The sequence below is a fragment of the Silurus meridionalis genome, chromosome 3 (assembly GCF_014805685.1).
Source record: "Silurus meridionalis isolate SWU-2019-XX chromosome 3, ASM1480568v1, whole genome shotgun sequence".
NCBI classification, from domain to species: Eukaryota; Metazoa; Chordata; class Actinopteri; order Siluriformes; family Siluridae; genus Silurus; species Silurus meridionalis.
The window spans coordinates 26,183,209-26,201,541 of NC_060886.1; the positions used below are offsets into that span (position 1 = coordinate 26,183,209).

At 40.4% G+C, this 18,333-nt stretch overlaps 1 pseudogene; it reads left to right on the top strand.

Annotated features, from left to right (window-relative positions):
• The window catches only part of LOC124382729, a 30,046-nt pseudogene extending 13,007 nt beyond the window's left edge, over nt 1-17,039 (top strand).
• The last annotated feature ends 1,294 nt before the right edge of the window (nt 17,040-18,333 follow it).

The following is an 18,333-nucleotide window of genomic DNA, read 5'->3' on the forward strand; positions in this document are numbered from 1 at the left end:
TTCCCTTATTTAAACACACAAATGTACATTATGTCATATCCATTTTGACTTTACTTTCTAAATATTACTATATCTGTTTTATTAACTTTAAATAATTAAATTTAACCTTACATATTATTGACCTTAAATTATTCTTTTCTTCTTTTGTTTAAAAATTCTGTATATAATGTTTTTTTCTTTTCTAATTTAGCAACTGTTGTAAAAAAGGCCATATTTGTAAAATCTACTTTCAGAATCTATTCAAATAACCACTAATAAAATTCTAATTACATTTTATCTTTACAGTAACAGAAACAACAACCATACAGGTCCAGCGAATAATTAGGGACATTGTCTTCTTGGTTGATGGATCCAACAATGTTGGAAATGCTAATCTGCCTGCTGTACGACAGTTCATTACTAGTATTGTTGACAAGCTGGATGTGAGACCTGAGAGAGTGCGCATTGGCCTTTTGCAGTTTGCTGAGCAGCAAAGGATAGAATTCTATCTGAATTCTCATGACAGCAAACAAAAAGTGCTTGATAACATTGCTCAGTTAAGATTAATAGGAGGAAATGCAGTGAATACTGGGGCAGCCCTTCGTTTTGCTCTAACAAACCTTTTCAAGGAATCAGTTGGTTCTCGGAGGGGACCAGAGATCCAGAAGGTTCTGGTACTAATCACTGCTAGTCCATCTCAAGATGAGGTCAGCAGCATTGCAGACCAAGTAGCAATAGCTGGAATATTGACTTTTTCTGTTGGAGTTGGCCAGGTGGAAGAAAGTGAACTAAAGAAAGTTGCTTTTGTTGAAAGTCTGGCATACTATAACGACGACTTTGCTCAATTGCCAAGTGTTGCTGAAATTATTATGACACCGCTTACCACTGTAGTGTCTGGTGAGTTCTAGCTTGTGTTGATTATGATTTCTTTTATATATATATATATATATATATATATATATATATATATATATATATATATATATATATATATATATAATGGAGCAATTTTAACTTTCTTTTTTTCTCTATTCAGATGTTGCAACTGCTGACCATGGTGAGAGAGATGTTGCATTTCTGATAGATGGCTCTGATGCTGTTAGAAGAGATTTTCCATACATTCGTGACTTCATACTTAAGATTATTGAGCCCCTGGACATTGCTAGTGATAAAGTAAGAATCGCTGTTGTCCAGCACAGTGAGAGATCAACTCCTAATTTCTTCCTAAACACCTACAGAACAAAAGAAGAAGTCTTGAGGGCTATACCGCAGCTTAGCCCGATTGGTGGCAGGAGTCTGAATACAGGAGCTGCATTAACCTACATGAAGAACACAGTTTTATCAACATCTGCTGGGGGCAGAGCAGACAAAAATGTGCCTCAGTTTTTAATTGTTTTGACTGGAGGAAAGTCAAGGGACAGTGTAAATGAACCTGCCAGTGTGTTAAAGACTGAAGGAGTTGTGCCTTTTGGTATTGGGGTGAAAAATGCGGATTCCAAACAGATTGCAGCTATTTCTCATAATCCATCATTTGCCTTCAGTGTGAAAGAATTCAGCCAGCTTGATACAGTCCGGCAAAAGCTTAATAGCTATGTGAGTCTGCCAAGGACAGAACTGGTTAAAATTCTTAAAACAGGTAAGAAAACCTGATTTTACAATTTCACTTTTATATCATCTCAGTGAATGTCAAAACAAAATTATGTAATCACTATGAGCACTTTAACACAAGGATGGGAGTTGTGCAAACATTTGTCCTGTCCTACACTGCAGCTGGGCCAGAGTTTAATTCAGATTTTTATTTTCTGTTTTTTTTTTCTTTTTTAGTTTGGTTCATATTCATACTGCTCTTGGGTTTGTTGACTGCCTGATGTGTGTCTGTTTTATTTCAACATTGTTTTGGATTTGCATTCAATTTGGATTGTCTTTCTGATGTTTCATACCCTTTAGCCTGTCCTTCTGTGTTACATTTGAGAATGCAGATTCAAATAAGTTGAATGCATTTGGGGTAAACTGATCTACCTTATTTACCTTATCTACATGGAAATAACATTTTCAGGACTTGTTAATTAGAACAAAATCTTAAAATTACTTTTTCTGTAATATATTTTTGCCATTGACTAGTGGAAGGTCATGAAATGAACAGCTTTCTGGGGATTTCAAAACTCTTTTTTATTCCGCCTGGGTTTACAAAAATGTTTCAAAGATGGAGCATATAATCCGCTTACATTTCTTTGCTATCTGTTTGTTTTTGGTAATTCATTTCTACAGTGTAGAAATTCCTAATCATTGTTTATTTTCCATGAGAAAAACATGTGAAACTTTTCACAAATGTTTTACCTACATTCAAGATGATTTACATTAACATTGTCTAACTTAAATGTGTCTAACCACACTAAAATGTATTTAATAATGTGTCCATTTCAGTCAATAGCTAAAAATACAGTGAGGGATTAAATAGAGAGTAGTGTTTAAGGTTCAGTGCATCACACTAACCCTGGCCCAATTCCAGCCCCATTTCTAAATGACCCAATCTTAAAGCAAATGGCTAAACTTCCAAATCCTGCTAAACCAACTCTAACACTGTAGCTGAACATTTTTAGTATGTCATATATGACTAGACATATGTTTCATAGATTTTTTTCTGGCACCTGGTGGAAGATCTCAAGATGATGTGGTCCAGCAGCAGCACTAAAACAATCATGTATTAAGCCACTCAACATTTAAAACCATTAGTTGTTATATTACTTAATTCAGTATTACATTACATTTTAGATTATTCAGACAATCCAAGCCTTTTGCCATTTCCCATTCTATTAGCACTACAGCACACTTCATTTCAATCAGAAATTATTCAGGATAATAAAACAACTAACTAATAGGAAAATGGTTTAGGAAATTTGGGTAATGCATTCACGGTCTGAATTTTCCCTGAATATCCATGAGCCTCACTATCACACACTAAATAGAAAATAATAGAAAGCATAATTGTGTGATTTAATTTCTAATTCTCAATCAATTGTTTTGTGTGGATTGACTTTATTTTTTTGTCTTCTACAGCAAATGGGGAAAAAAAAGATATTGTTTTTTTAATCGATGGCTCTGACAGCACTAAGGAAAGTTTCTTACATATTAAACAATTTATTCTGCTTTTGGCAGAAAGGTTAAGCTTGGGCCAAGACAAAGATCGCATTTCTGTGGTGCAATACAGTGACAAAGCAACAGTTGATTTCTTTTTGAATACACATTCCTCAACACAAGATGAAGTTTTTGACAGTATAAAACACCTGCACCACAAAGGTGGAGAACTACGTTATACTGGGGCAGCTTTGCAATATGTAAAGGATAACGTCTTTTCAGCCCTTTCAGGGAGCAGACGTTTAGAGGGTGTTCCACAGATTTTGCTTATGCTGAGTGCTGGAAGGTCTAGAGATGATATTAGAGGTCCAGTTGAAGCCCTAAAAGAAATTGGAGTCTTTCCATTAAGTATAGGTTCACCAAATGCAGATACTCTTGAACTACAAACAATATCTTACCAACCAAATCATTTTTTTATTGTTAACTTTGATAGCCTTTTCACAATTAAAGAGGAAGTTTTGTCTTTAATAAAAGAGGTTTCAAACACACAAGTGGCACCCAGCATTTCATCTGCTTTAGGTAAGAGATAGTGTTCTATTTATTTCATTTACCTTCTTTTGTACATTATACTGTAATTATTCATATTGTGTAATTTGTCATTCTCTTATTCTAGACACTATAAAAAGTGATGTTGTATTTCTTGTGGATGGATCTGATGATACTAAAAATGGCTTTGAGGCAATCCGTGCCTTTGTGCAAACAATTGTTGAAGATCTAAATGTAGAAGAAAGTGGTGACAGGGTTGCCCTCGTCCAGTACAGTCGGGATGCTACTGCCAATTTCTATCTCAACTCATACTCAAGCAAAAACGAAGTGCAGAATTCAGTACGATCTGTTAAACACAAAGCAGGGAGGCCACTGAACAGTGGTGCTGCCCTCCAGTTTATTAAAGATTATATATTCATTCCATCATCTGGAGGCAGACATCTTGAGGGAGCACGTCAGATACTTTACGTATTTTCTGGTGGACGATCAAATGACGATATCAGAGGTGCTTCACAAGCATTAAGGGAAAGTAATGTCATAGTGGTTACCTTTGGGACAAGAAATGCTGATGCGTTGGAATTGCAAACAATGTCTTCTACCCCAACATATGCCTTCATAATCCCTGACTTTAACTTCCTTGAAAACATCTATCAAGTAGTTGCCTCTATCACTGGTGTTAAAGGAAGTTCAATGGAATTTACAACATTTGAGGGTAAGAAGTCTTGTATAAATACAGCACATAGATTTTTTTGTACATAGTTCACACCCTCCATAAGGTTGCAGTAGTGATTTGCACAATTTCCTGAGGAAATAATGCCTTAATTTCCTCTAAGATATGATGCACATATGCTGTCCTTAAATTCCAGAAATTTTTAAATATTCAACAAAATATGATGACAAACCTTATAAAAGAAACTAAATCAAAAGAAGTCTACATTGATGTCATAGGCAGAAAGAACAGAAGATCAATTTAAAAAGATTGCATTATTTAAAGAGATTTTGTTTAGAGCTTATATTATTTAGAGGGGTTTTTGTGATGGTTTTTGCAAGGCCAGTAGGTGTTCTAAATCATGCTCAGATGTAAAATTCTGTGTAAATATTTGTGTGCATGGCAGGGTGCAGGGTGAATTTTTGCCTCACAAAAATAGGCTCCAGATCCAATGCAACCCTGGTCATGATAGAGTTAATAAATGAGTGAGTGAGTTTAACAAGATTAAGTGGTAGGTGAAAGGAATAGAGTGAGAGAATTTGTAGACTTTGTACATATCAATGTAGCTGATCAAACTTATGAAATAATTTTAATTTTTTTTCCCTATACTTTTATACTCCTCAGCAAATCAGTTTCAAAGTAAAGATCTGAAAAAAGACATTGCTTTTCTTGTGGATGGCTCAGACAATACTAGAAGAGGATTTCCAGAATTACGTGATTTTTTGTACAATATTATTGCAAATCTCACTATTGGACCAAATGAGAACAGAATATCAATAATTCAGTATAGCAACATAGCGGTTCCGAATTTTCATCTAAATTCATTTCTGAGAAAGGAAGATGTATTGAATGCTGTTAAGGGTCTAACACACAAAGGAGGAAGGCCCCTGAATACAGGTTCTGCTCTTTGGTATGTTAATGATCATATATTTGCTGCAAATTCGGGCAGTAGAAAGTATGAAGGAGTCCCTCAAATACTAATTCTCCTGGTGGGGGGAAAATCAAAAGATAGTATCGATGAGCCACTTACTGCTCTCAAACAATCTGGAGTCTTGATAATTGGAGTAGGCATACAAAACTCAGATGCACAGGAGCTAAAAAAGATTTCAGCTGAAATATCATCGTTGTCGGTGAACGATTATAATCACCTACCCAGTATAAAAGAGAAAGTAATAGAGGCATTGACAAAAGACTGGTCAAAAGGAACAACAAAAAAGGAATCAGAGATTGGTGAGTAATCTCAATGCTAAAAAATTTACTTTTCTGTTGCTTGAGAAGCGGAGATGTAAAAATAAATCCATATTGTTAATGTAATTACTTATTGCTATTCATGTTCTAGGAATAATAAATGTAAAGCATGATATAATACTTTTACTGGATGGTTCAGGTGACACTAGTAGTTATTTTACGGCAATGCGTGATTTTGTTCAAAACATTGCGGAGATGGTGCATGTGTCAGACGGAATCTCTCATTGACAACGTTCTGTATTTTTCTTCCGTAATTATCCCTAGTTGAGACCCATGTACCGAGGAGAGATGTTGTGTTCTTGCTGGATGGGTCGGACAGCAATAGAAATGGGTTCGCAGCATTGAAAGACTTTGTCCAGCACATGGTGGGGAGTTTGAACGTGGGCGAGAACAAAGACCGTGTGTCTGTAGTCCAATTCAGCAGAGATGCTGATGTCCATTTCTATCTTAAGACATACACGACAAAGGAGGATGTTCTTGGCACAGTCAGTGCTTTGAGGCACAAAGGTGGAAGCCCAATAAACATTGGGGCAGCTCTTCAATATGTCAGAGACAACGTATTTACTACCTCCTCGGGTAGCAGACGTCTGGAGGGTGTGCCACAGATGCTGATCCTGTTGAGTGCCGAAAGGTCTTCTGACAATGTCGATATCCCAGCTGCGGCACTGAAGGATTTGGGTATCATGATTTTTACGATAGGATCGAGGGACTCTGATAGCAATGAGCTCGAGCGAATTTCATTTGACCCCAGATTCTCTCTGACTGTGTCAGATTTCACTGATCTCCAAAATGTCCAGGAACAATTTCTGACTTCTATAGACACTCTGGCAGTTCCCCTCACTCCATCCTTCCCACCTTCTCTTGGTATGACGGTGTAAAACCAATTGATTACTTTAATTTCCACAAATGTGTTTGTTTTCAAATTGTGTGTCATCTTCAATAACATATCTGACAGTTAAAAAAAAAAGTTAATCTGTATATTACTTACTGAAAATGTCCGTATATGCCAAACTATTTGTAGTGTTAATGGATTTGTTTCTTTCTTAGTTGATTATGGGGTTTCTAGAAAGGATGTTGTTTTCCTGCTGGATGGGTCAGATGGGGCAAGGAATGGATTCCCTGCCATGCTTAACTTTGTACAAAGATTAGTGGAAACATTTAACATTGGGGACAGCATGGACCGTGTTTCAGTGGTACAGTACAGTACAAATGCTGAGGTGCATTTCTATCTGAATACGTATTCAACAAAAGAGGAAATCATCAATGCTATCAGCACCGTAAAGCACAAAGGAGGGAGACGGGTCAACACAGGCTCAGCTCTCCAATATGTGAGAGAAAATGTCTTCACTGCCTCTGCTGGCAGTAGACGTCAGCACGGTGTGCCTAATATTCTCATACTGTTAGGGGCATCAAGGTCAACAGATAATGTTGATCAACCTGCCTCTGCCCTCAAAGAGATTGGAGTGTTAATTTTTGGTGTTGGAACCAGAAATTTGAGCAGTGAAATTCAGAGAATTGCAAATGGTCCTTCATATGCTCACACTGTTTCTGAGCTCTCTGACCTAGCCAATGTCCAGCAGCAATTTTACTCCTCCCTTAGCAGTGCACTTCTGGACATAAAGCCAGTGATGCCTACGGTTATAGGTAAGACAAACTTTAACAGCAGTGATCACTCTGACTGCACAATCATTTATGGAATTCCATCATACCATATTAGTTATTTCAATTATCTATCACACATGAAGTAATTGTACAGATGCTTTGTCACAGTTGTAGCCTGATTTAGTCAATTCTAAGATTATCCCAGTTTTGTTGACAAAGTTGCTATCACCTACAGCCTAAATCTTAGAGGCCATGTCTGCAATTCTAGCCAAAATGCAGTTTTGTGCAACTCCCTTGCGATCAGGTCTCAGCTATCTTGCATGGTCACCAAGCTACGACCACCAAAGTGGTTGAAAAGCATAAAAAGAAAGATAAGACGGTCAACTATCTTACAGTACAGACTGTGAATGGGATAGAGGGCTACTTTGAAAATTGTCCAAGAAGGGTTGATATAAAATGTTTTATATTTCACTCTCTGTAGTTGACCAAAGGCTTGAGGGGAGAGATGTCGTATTCCTTCTTGATGGTTCAGACGGCACAAGGAGTTATTTTCCAGCAATTCGCGATTTTGTTCAAAACTTTGCGGACAGGTTGCATGTGTCAGATGGGAGAGACCGCGTCTCTGTAGTCCAATACAGCAGAGATCCAGAGGTGCATTTCTATCTCAATACATACACAACAAAGGAGAGCGTTGTCGACGCCATTAGAGGTCTGAGACATAAAGGAGGGAGACCTCTCAACACAGGAATGGCTCTCCAGTACGTAAGGGACAATGTTTTCACTGCGTCTTCTGGAAGCAGACGTTTACAGGGTGTTCCTCAGGTCTTGATTTTGTTGAGTGGAGGAAGGTCTCTTGATAACGTTGACGTACCAGCCTCTTCCCTGAAAGAGCTTGGAATCTTGATCTTTTCTGTGGGATTGGTAGGCTCAGATACCGATGAATTGCAAAAGATCTCAAATGACCCTAGTGCCACACTCTCAGTGACAGACTTTACTTACCTCCCCAATGTACAAGAGCAGCTTCTCTCCATCATTAACACTGGGCTTGTAGGAGTCACAAGTAAATCTCCAACCACAAGAGGTAAGAAAATCTTTCTAGGTCTATATTTACCCCAAAGTTATTCCAAATTTTTATGAGACATGTAGAGCAGGCAGTAAAATCTGTGCAGCTCATGGCAGGCTGTTGCTTAGCACAAGAAGTCTATTGCGACCTTGTTTATAACGTTCTGTATTTTTCTTCCGTAATTACACCTAGTTGAGACCCATGTACCGAGGAGAGATGTTGTGTTCTTGCTGGATGGGTCGGACAGCAATAGAAATGGGTTCGCAGCAATGAAAGACTTTGTCCGGCACATGGTGGGGAGTTTGAACGTGGGCGAGAACAAAGACCGTGTGTCTGTAGTCCAATTCAGCAGAGATGCTGATGTCCATTTCTATCTTAAGACATACACGACAAAGGAGGATGTTCTTGGCACAGTCAGTGCTTTGAGGCACAAAGGTGGAAGCCCAATAAACATTGGGGCAGCTCTTCAATATGTCAGAGACAACGTATTTACTACCTCCTCGGGTAGCAGACGTCTGGAGGGTGTGCCACAGATGCTGATCCTGTTGAGTGCCGAAAGGTCTTCTGACAATGTCGATATCCCAGCTGCGGCACTGAAGGATTTGGGTATCATGATTTTTACGATAGGATCGAGGACTCTGATAGCAATGAGCTCGAGCGAATTTCATTTGACCCCAGATTCTCTCTGACTGTGTCAGATTTCACTGATCTCCAAAATGTCCAGGAACAATTTCTGACTTCTATAGACACTCTGGCAGTTCCCCTCACTCCATCCTTCCCACCTTCTCTTGGTATGACTGTGTAAAACCAATTGATTACTTTAATTTACACAAATGTGTTTGTTATCAAATTGTGTGTCATCTTCAATAACATATCTGACAGCTAAAAAAAAAAGTTAATCTGTATATTACTTACTGAAAATGTCCGTATATGCCAAACTATTTGTAGTGTTAATGGATTTGTTTCTTTCTTAGTTGATTATGGGGTTTCTAGAAAGGATGTTGTTTTCCTGCTGGATGGGTCAGACGGGGCAAGGAATGGATTCCTGCCATGCTTAACTTTGTACAAAGATTAGTGGAAACATTTAACATTGGGGACAGCATGGACCGTGTTTCAGTGGTACAGTACAGTTCAAATGCTGAGGTGCATTTCTATCTGAATACGTATTCAACAAAGAGGAAATCATCAATGCTATCAGCACCGTAAAGCACAAAGGTGGGAGACGGGTCAACACAGGCTCAGCTCTCCAATATGTGAGAGAAAATGTCTTCACTGCCTCTGCTGGCAGTAGACGCCAGCACGGTGTGCCTAATATTCTCATACTGCTCGGGGCATCAAGGTCAACAGATAATGTTGATCAACCTGCCTCTGCCCTCAAAGAGATTGGAGTGTTAATTTTTGGTGTTGGAACCAGAAATTTGAGCAGTGAAATTCAGAGAATTGCAAATGGTCCTTCATATGCTCACACTGTTTCTGAGCTCTCTGACCTAGCCAATGTCCAGCAGCAATTTTACTCCTCTCTTAGCAGTGCACTTCTGGACATAAAGCCAGTGATGCCTACGGTTATAGGTAAGACAAACTTTAACAGCAGTGATCACTCTGACTGCACAATCATTTATGGAATTCCATCATACCATATTAGTTATTTCAATTATCTATCACACATGAAGTAATTGTACAGATGCTTTGTCACAGTTGTAGCCTGATTTAGTCAATTCTAAGATTATCCCAGTTTTGTTGACAAAGTTGCTATCACCTACAGCCTAAATCTTAGAGGCCATGTCTGCAATTCTAGCCAAAATGCAGTTTTGTGCAACTCCCTTGCGATCAGGTCTCAGCTATCTTGCATGGTCACCAAGCTACGACCACCAAAGTGGTTGAAAAGCATAAAAGAAAGATAAGACGGTCAACTATCTTACAGTACAGACTGTGAATGGGATAGAGGGCTACTTTGAAAATTGTCCAAGAAGGGTTGATATAAAATGTTTTATATTTCACTCTCTGTAGTTGACCAAAGGCTTGAGGGGAGAGATGTCGTATTCCTTCTCGATGGTTCAGACGGCACAAGGAGTTATTTTCCAGCAATTCGCGATTTTGTTCAAAACTTTGCGGACAGGTTGCATGTGTCAGATGGGAGAGACCGCGTCTCTGTAGTCCAATACAGCAGAGATCCAGAGGTGCATTTCTATCTCAATACATACACAACAAAGGAGAGCGTTGTCGACGCCATTAGAGGTCTGAGACATAAAGGAGGAGACCTCTCAACACAGGAATGGCTCTCCAGCACGTAAGGGACAATGTTTTCACTGCGTCTTCTGGAAGCAGACGTTTACAGGGTGTTCCTCAGGTCTTGATTTTGTTGAGTGGAGGAAGGTCTCTTGATAACGTTGACGTACCAGCCTCTTCCCTGAAAGAGCTTGGAATCTTGATCTTTTCTGTGGGATTGGTAGGCTCAGATACCGATGAATTGCAAAAGATCTCAAATGACCCTAGTGCCACACTCTCAGTGACAGACTTTACTTACCTCCCCAATGTACAAGAGCAGCTTCTCCATCATTAACACTGGGCTTGTAGGAGTCGCAAGTAAATCTCCAACCACAAGAGGTAAGAAAATCTTTCTAGGTCTATATTTACCCCAAAGTTATTCCAAATTTTTATGAGACATGTAGAGCAGGCAGTAAAATCTGTGCAGCTCATGGCAGGCTGTTGCTTAGCACAAGAAGTCTATTGCGACCTTGTTTATAACGTTCTGTATTTTTCTTCCGTAATTACACCTAGTTGAGACCCATGTACCGAGGAGAGATGTTGTGTTCTTGCTGGATGGGTCGGACAGCAATAGAAATGGGTTCGCAGCAATGAAAGACTTTGTCCGGCACATGGTGGGAGTTTGAACGTGGCGAGAACAAAGACCGTGTGTCTGTAGTCCAATTCAGCAGAGATGCTGATGTCCATTTCTATCTTAAGACATACACGACAAAGGAGGATGTTCTTGGCACAGTCAGTGCTTTGAGGCACAAAGGTGGAAGCCCAATAAACATTGGGGCAGCTCTTCAATATGTCAGAGACAACGTATTTACTACCTCCTCGGGTAGCAGACGTCTGGAGGGTGTGCCACAGATGCTGATCCTGTTGAGTGCCGAAAGGTCTTCTGACAATGTCGATATCCCAGCTGCGGCACTGAAGGATTTGGGTATCATGATTTTTACGATAGGATCGAGGGACTCTGATAGCAATGAGCTCGAGCGAATTTCATTTGACCCCAGATTCTCTCTGACTGTGTCAGATTTCACTGATCTCCAAAATGTCCAGGAACAATTTCTGACTTCTATAGACACTCTGGCAGTTCCCCTCACTCCATCCTTCCCACCTTCTCTTGGTATGACTGTGTAAAACCAATTGATTACTTTAATTTCCACAAATGTGTTTGTTATCAAATTGTGTGTCATCTTCAATAACATATCTGACAGCTAAAAAAAAAAGTTAATCTGTATATTACTTACTGAAAATGTCCGTATATGCCAAACTATTTGTAGTGTTAATGGATTTGTTTCTTTCTTAGTTGATTATGGGGTTTCTAGAAAGGATGTTGTTTTCCTGCTGGATGGGTCAGACGGGGCAAGGAATGGATTCCCTGCCATGCTTAACTTTGTACAAAGATTAGTGGAAACATTTAACATTGGGGACAGCATGGACCGTGTTTCAGTGGTACAGTACAGTTCAAATGCTGAGGTGCATTTCTATCTGAATACGTATTCAACAAAGGAGGAAATCATCAATGCTATCAGCACCGTAAAGCACAAAGGTGGGAGACGGGTCAACACAGGCTCAGCTCTCCAATATGTGAGAGAAAATGTCTTCACTGCCTCTGCTGGCAGTAGACGTCAGCACGGTGTGCCTAATATTCTCATACTGCTCGGGGCATCAAGGTCAACAGATAATGTTGATCAACCTGCCTCTGCCCTCAAAGAGATTGGAGTGTTAATTTTTGGTGTTGGAACCAGAAATTTGAGCAGTGAAATTCAGAGAATTGCAAATGGTCCTTCATATGCTCACACTGTTTCTGAGCTCTCTGACCTAGCCAATGTCCAGCAGCAATTTTACTCCTCTCTTAGCAGTGCACTTCTGGACATAAAGCCAGTGATGCCTACGGTTATAGGTAAGACAAACTTTAACAGCAGTGATCACTCTGACTGCACAATCATTTATGGAATTCCATCATACCATATTAGTTATTTCAATTATCTATCACACATGAAGTAATTGTACAGATGCTTTGTCACAGTTGTAGCCTGATTTAGTCAATTCTAAGATTATCCCAGTTTTGTTGACAAAGTTGCTATCACCTACAGCCTAAATCTTAGAGGCCATGTCTGCAATTCTAGCCAAAATGCAGTTTTGTGCAACTCCCTTGCGATCAGGTCTCAGCTATCTTGCATGGTCACCAAGCTACGACCACCAAAGTGGTTGAAAAGCATAAAAGAAAGATAAGACGGTCAACTATCTTACAGTACAGACTGTGAATGGGATAGAGGGCTACTTTGAAAATTGTCCAAGAAGGGTTGATATAAAATGTTTTATATTTCACTCTCTGTAGTTGACCAAAGGCTTGAGGGGAGAGATGTCGTATTCCTTCTCGATGGTTCAGACGGCACAAGGAGTTATTTTCCAGCAATTCGCGATTTTGTTCAAAACTTTGCGGACAGGTTGCATGTGTCAGATGGGAGAGACCGCGTCTCTGTAGTCCAATACAGCAGAGATCCAGAGGTGCATTTCTATCTCAATACATACACAACAAAGGAGAGCGTTGTCGACGCCATTAGAGGTCTGAGACATAAAGGAGGAGACCTCTCAACACAGGAATGGCTCTCCAGCACGTAAGGGACAATGTTTTCACTGCGTCTTCTGGAAGCAGACGTTTACAGGGTGTTCCTCAGGTCTTGATTTTGTTGAGTGGAGGAAGGTCTCTTGATAACGTTGACGTACCAGCCTCTTCCCTGAAAGAGCTTGGAATCTTGATCTTTTCTGTGGGATTGGTAGGCTCAGATACCGATGAATTGCAAAAGATCTCAAATGACCCTAGTGCCACACTCTCAGTGACAGACTTTACTTACCTCCCCAATGTACAAGAGCAGCTTCTCTCCATCATTAACACTGGGCTTGTAGGAGTCACAAGTAAATCTCCAACCACAAGAGGTAAGAAAATCTTTCTAGGTCTATATTTACCCCAAAGTTATTCCAAATTTTTATGAGACATGTAGAGCAGGCAGTAAAATCTGTGCAGCTCATGGCAGGCTGTTGCTTAGCACAAGAAGTCTATTGCACCTTGTTTATAACGTTCTGTATTTTTCTTCCGTAATTACACCTAGTTGAGACCCATGTACCGAGGAGAGATGTTGTGTTCTTGCTGGATGGGTCGGACAGCAATAGAAATGGGTTCGCAGCAATGAAAGACTTTGTCCGGCACATGGTGGGGAGTTTGAACGTGGGCGAGAACAAAGACCGTGTGTCTGTAGTCCAATTCAGCAGAGATGCTGATGTCCATTTCTATCTTAAGACATACACGACAAAGGAGGATGTTCTTGGCACAGTCAGTGCTTTGAGGCACAAAGGTGGAAGCCCAATAAACATTGGGGCAGCTCTTCAATATGTCAGAGACAACGTATTTACTACCTCCTCGGGTAGCAGACGTCTGGAGGGTGTGCCACAGATGCTGATCCTGTTGAGTGCCGAAAGGTCTTCTGACAATGTCGATATCCCAGCTGCGGCACTGAAGGATTTGGGTATCATGATTTTTACGATAGGATCGAGGGACTCTGATAGCAATGAGCTCGAGCGAATTTCATTTGACCCCAGATTCTCTCTGACTGTGTCAGATTTCACTGATCTCCAAAATGTCCAGGAACAATTTCTGACTTCTATAGACACTCTGGCAGTTCCCCTCACTCCATCCTTCCCACCTTCTCTTGGTATGACTGTGTAAAACCAATTGATTACTTTAATTTCCACAAATGTGTTTGTTATCAAATTGTGTGTCATCTTCAATAACATATCTGACAGCTAAAAAAAAAAGTTAATCTGTATATTACTTACTGAAAATGTCCGTATATGCCAAACTATTTGTAGTGTTAATGGATTTGTTTCTTTCTTAGTTGATTATGGGGTTTCTAGAAAGGATGTTGTTTTCCTGCTGGATGGGTCAGACGGGCAAGGAATAGATTCCTGCCATGCTTAACTTTGTACAAAGATTAGTGGAAACATTTAACATTGGGGACAGCATGGACCGTGTTTCAGTGGTACAGTACAGTTCAAATGCTGAGGTGCATTTCTATCTGAATACGTATTCAACAAAGGAGGAAATCATCAATGCTATCAGCACCGTAAAGCACAAAGGTGGGAGACGGTCAACACAGGCTCAGCTCTCCAATATGTGAGAGAAAATGTCTTCACTGCCTCTGCTGGCAGTAGACGCCAGCACGGTGTGCCTAATATTCTCATACTGCTCGGGGCATCAAGGTCAACAGATAATGTTGATCAACCTGCCTCTGCCCTCAAAGAGATTGGAGTGTTAATTTTGGTGTTGGAACCAGAAATTTGAGCAGTGAAATTCAGAGAATTGCAAATGGTCCTTCATATGCTCACACTGTTTCTGAGCTCTCTGACCTAGCCAATGTCCAGCAGCAATTTTACTCCTCTCTTAGCAGTGCACTTCTGGACATAAAGCCAGTGATGCCTACGGTTATAGGTAAGACAAACTTTAACAGCAGTGATCACTCTGACTGCACAATCATTTATGGAATTCCATCATACCATATTAGTTATTTCAATTATCTATCACACATGAAGTAATTGTACAGATGCTTTGTCACAGTTGTAGCCTGATTTAGTCAATTCTAAGATTATCCCAGTTTTGTTGACAAAGTTGCTATCACCTACAGCCTAAATCTTAGAGGCCATGTCTGCAATTCTAGCCAAAATGCAGTTTTGTGCAACTCCCTTGCGATCAGGTCTCAGCTATCTTGCATGGTCACCAAGCTACGACCACCAAAGTGGTTGAAAAGCATAAAAGAAAGATAAGACGGTCAACTATCTTACAGTACAGACTGTGAATGGGATAGAGGGCTACTTTGAAAATTGTCCAAGAAGGGTTGATATAAAATGTTTTATATTTCACTCTGTAGTTGACCAAAGGCTTGAGGGGAGAGATGTCGTATTCCTTCTCGATGGTTCAGACGGCACAAGGAGTTATTTTCCAGCAATTCGCGATTTTGTTCAAAACTTTGCGGACAGGTTGCATGTGTCAGATGGGAGAGACCGCGTCTCTGTAGTCCAATACAGCAGAGATCCAGAGGTGCATTTCTATCTCAATACATACACAACAAAGGAGAGCGTTGTCGGCGCCATTAGAGGTCTGAGACATAAAGGAGGGAGACCTCTCAACACAGGAATGGCTCTCCAGTACGTAAGGGACAATGTTTTCACTGCGTCTTCTGGAAGCAGACGTTTACAGGGTGTTCCTCAGGTCTTGATTTTGTTGAGTGGAGGAAGGTCTCTTGATAACGTTGACGTACCAGCCTCTTCCCTGAAAGAGCTTGGAATCTTGATCTTTTCTGTGGGATTGGTAGGCTCAGATACCGATGAATTGCAAAAGATCTCAAATGACCCTAGTGCCACACTCTCAGTGACAGACTTTACTTACCTCCCCAATGTACAAGAGCAGCTTCTCTCCATCATTAACACTGGGCTTGTAGGAGTCACAAGTAAATCTCCAACCACAAGAGGTAAGAAAATCTTTCTAGGTCTATATTTACCCCAAAGTTATTCCAAATTTTTATGAGACATGTAGAGCAGGCAGTAAAATCTGTGCAGCTCATGGCAGGCTGTTGCTTAGCACAAGAAGTCTATTGCGACCTTGTTTATAACGTTCTGTATTTTTCTTCCGTAATTACACCTAGTTGAGACCCATGTACCGAGGAGAGATGTTGTGTTCTTGCTGGATGGGTCGGACAGCAATAGAAATGGGTTCGCAGCAATGAAAGACTTTGTCCGGCACATGGTGGGGAGTTTGAACGTGGGCGAGAACAAAGACCGTGTGTCTGTAGTCCAATTCAGCAGAGATGCTGATGTCCATTTCTATCTTAAGACATACACGACAAAGGAGGATGTTCTTGGCACAGTCAGTGCTTTGAGGCACAAGGTGGAAGCCCAATAAACATTGGGGCAGCTCTTCAATATGTCAGAGACAACGTATTTACTACCTCCTCGGGTAGCAGACGTCTGGAGGGTGTGCCACAGATGCTGATCCTGTTGAGTGCCGAAAGGTCTTCTGACAATGTCGATATCCCAGCTGCGGCACTGAAGGATTTGGGTATCATGATTTTTACGATAGGATCGAGGGACTCTGATAGCAATGAGCTCGAGCGAATTTCATTTGACCCCAGATTCTCTCTGACTGTGTCAGATTTCACTGATCTCCAAAATGTCCAGGAACAATTTCTGACTTCTATAGACACTCTGGCAGTTCCCCTCACTCCATCCTTCCCACCTTCTCTTGGTATGACTGTGTAAAACCAATTGATTACTTTAATTTCCACAAATGTGTTTGTTATCAAATTGTGTGTCATCTTCAATAACATATCTGACAGCTAAAAAAAAAAGTTAATCTGTATATTACTTACTGAAAATGTCCGTATATGCCAAACTATTTGTAGTGTTAATGGATTTGTTTCTTTCTTAGTTGATTATGGGGTTTCTAGAAAGGATGTTGTTTTCCTGCTGGATGGGTCAGACGGGCAAGGAATGGATTCCTGCCATGCTTAACTTTGTACAAAGATTAGTGGAAACATTTAACATTGGGGACAGCATGGACCGTGTTTCAGTGGTACAGTACAGTTCAAATGCTGAGGTGCATTTCTATCTGAATACGTATTCAACAAAGGAGGAAATCATCAATGCTATCAGCACCGTAAAGCACAAAGGTGGGAGACGGGTCAACACAGGCTCAGCTCTCCAATATGTGAGAGAAAATGTCTTCACTGCCTCTGCTGGCAGTAGACGTCAGCACGGTGTGCCTAATATTCTCATACTGCTCGGGGCATCAAGGTCAACAGATAATGTTGATCAACCTGCCTCTGCCCTCAAAGAGATTGAGTGTTAATTTTGGTGTTGGAACCAGAAATTTGAGCAGTGAAATTCAGAGAATTGCAAATGGTCCTTCATATGCTCACACTGTTTCTGAGCTCTCTGACCTAGCCAATGTCCAGCAGCAATTTTACTCCTCTCTTAGCAGTGCACTTCTGGACATAAAGCCAGTGATGCCTACGGTTATAGGTAAGACAAACTTTAACAGCAGTGATCACTCTGACTGCACAATCATTTATGGAATTCCATCATACCATATTAGTTATTTCAATTATCTATCACACATGAAGTAATTGTACAGATGCTTTGTCACAGTTGTAGCCTGATTTAGTCAATTCTAAGATTATCCCAGTTTTGTTGACAAAGTTGCTATCACCTACAGCCTAAATCTTAGAGGCCATGTCTGCAATTCTAGCCAAAATGCAGTTTTGTGCAACTCCCTTGCGATCAGGTCTCAGCTATCTTGCATGGTCACCAAGCTACGACCACCAAAGTGGTTGAAAAGCATAAAAAGAAAGATAAGACGGTCAACTATCTTACAGTACAGACTGTGAATGGGATAGAGGGCTACTTTGAAAATTGTCCAAGAAGGGTTGATATAAAATGTTTTATATTTCACTCTCTGTAGTTGACCAAAGGCTTGAGGGGAGAGATGTCGTATTCCTTCTCGATGGTTCAGACGGCACAAGGAGTTATTTTCCAGCAATTCGCGATTTTGTTCAAAACTTTGCGGACAGGTTGCATGTGTCAGATGGGAGAGACCGCGTCTCTGTAGTCCAATACAGCAGAGATCCAGAGGTGCATTTCTATCTCAATACATACACAACAAAGGAGAGCGTTGTCGACGCCATTAGAGGTCTGAGACATAAAGGAGGAGACCTCTCAACACAGGAATGGCTCTCCAGTACGTAAGGGACAATGTTTTCACTGCGTCTTCTGGAAGCAGACGTTTACAGGGTGTTCCTCAGGTCTT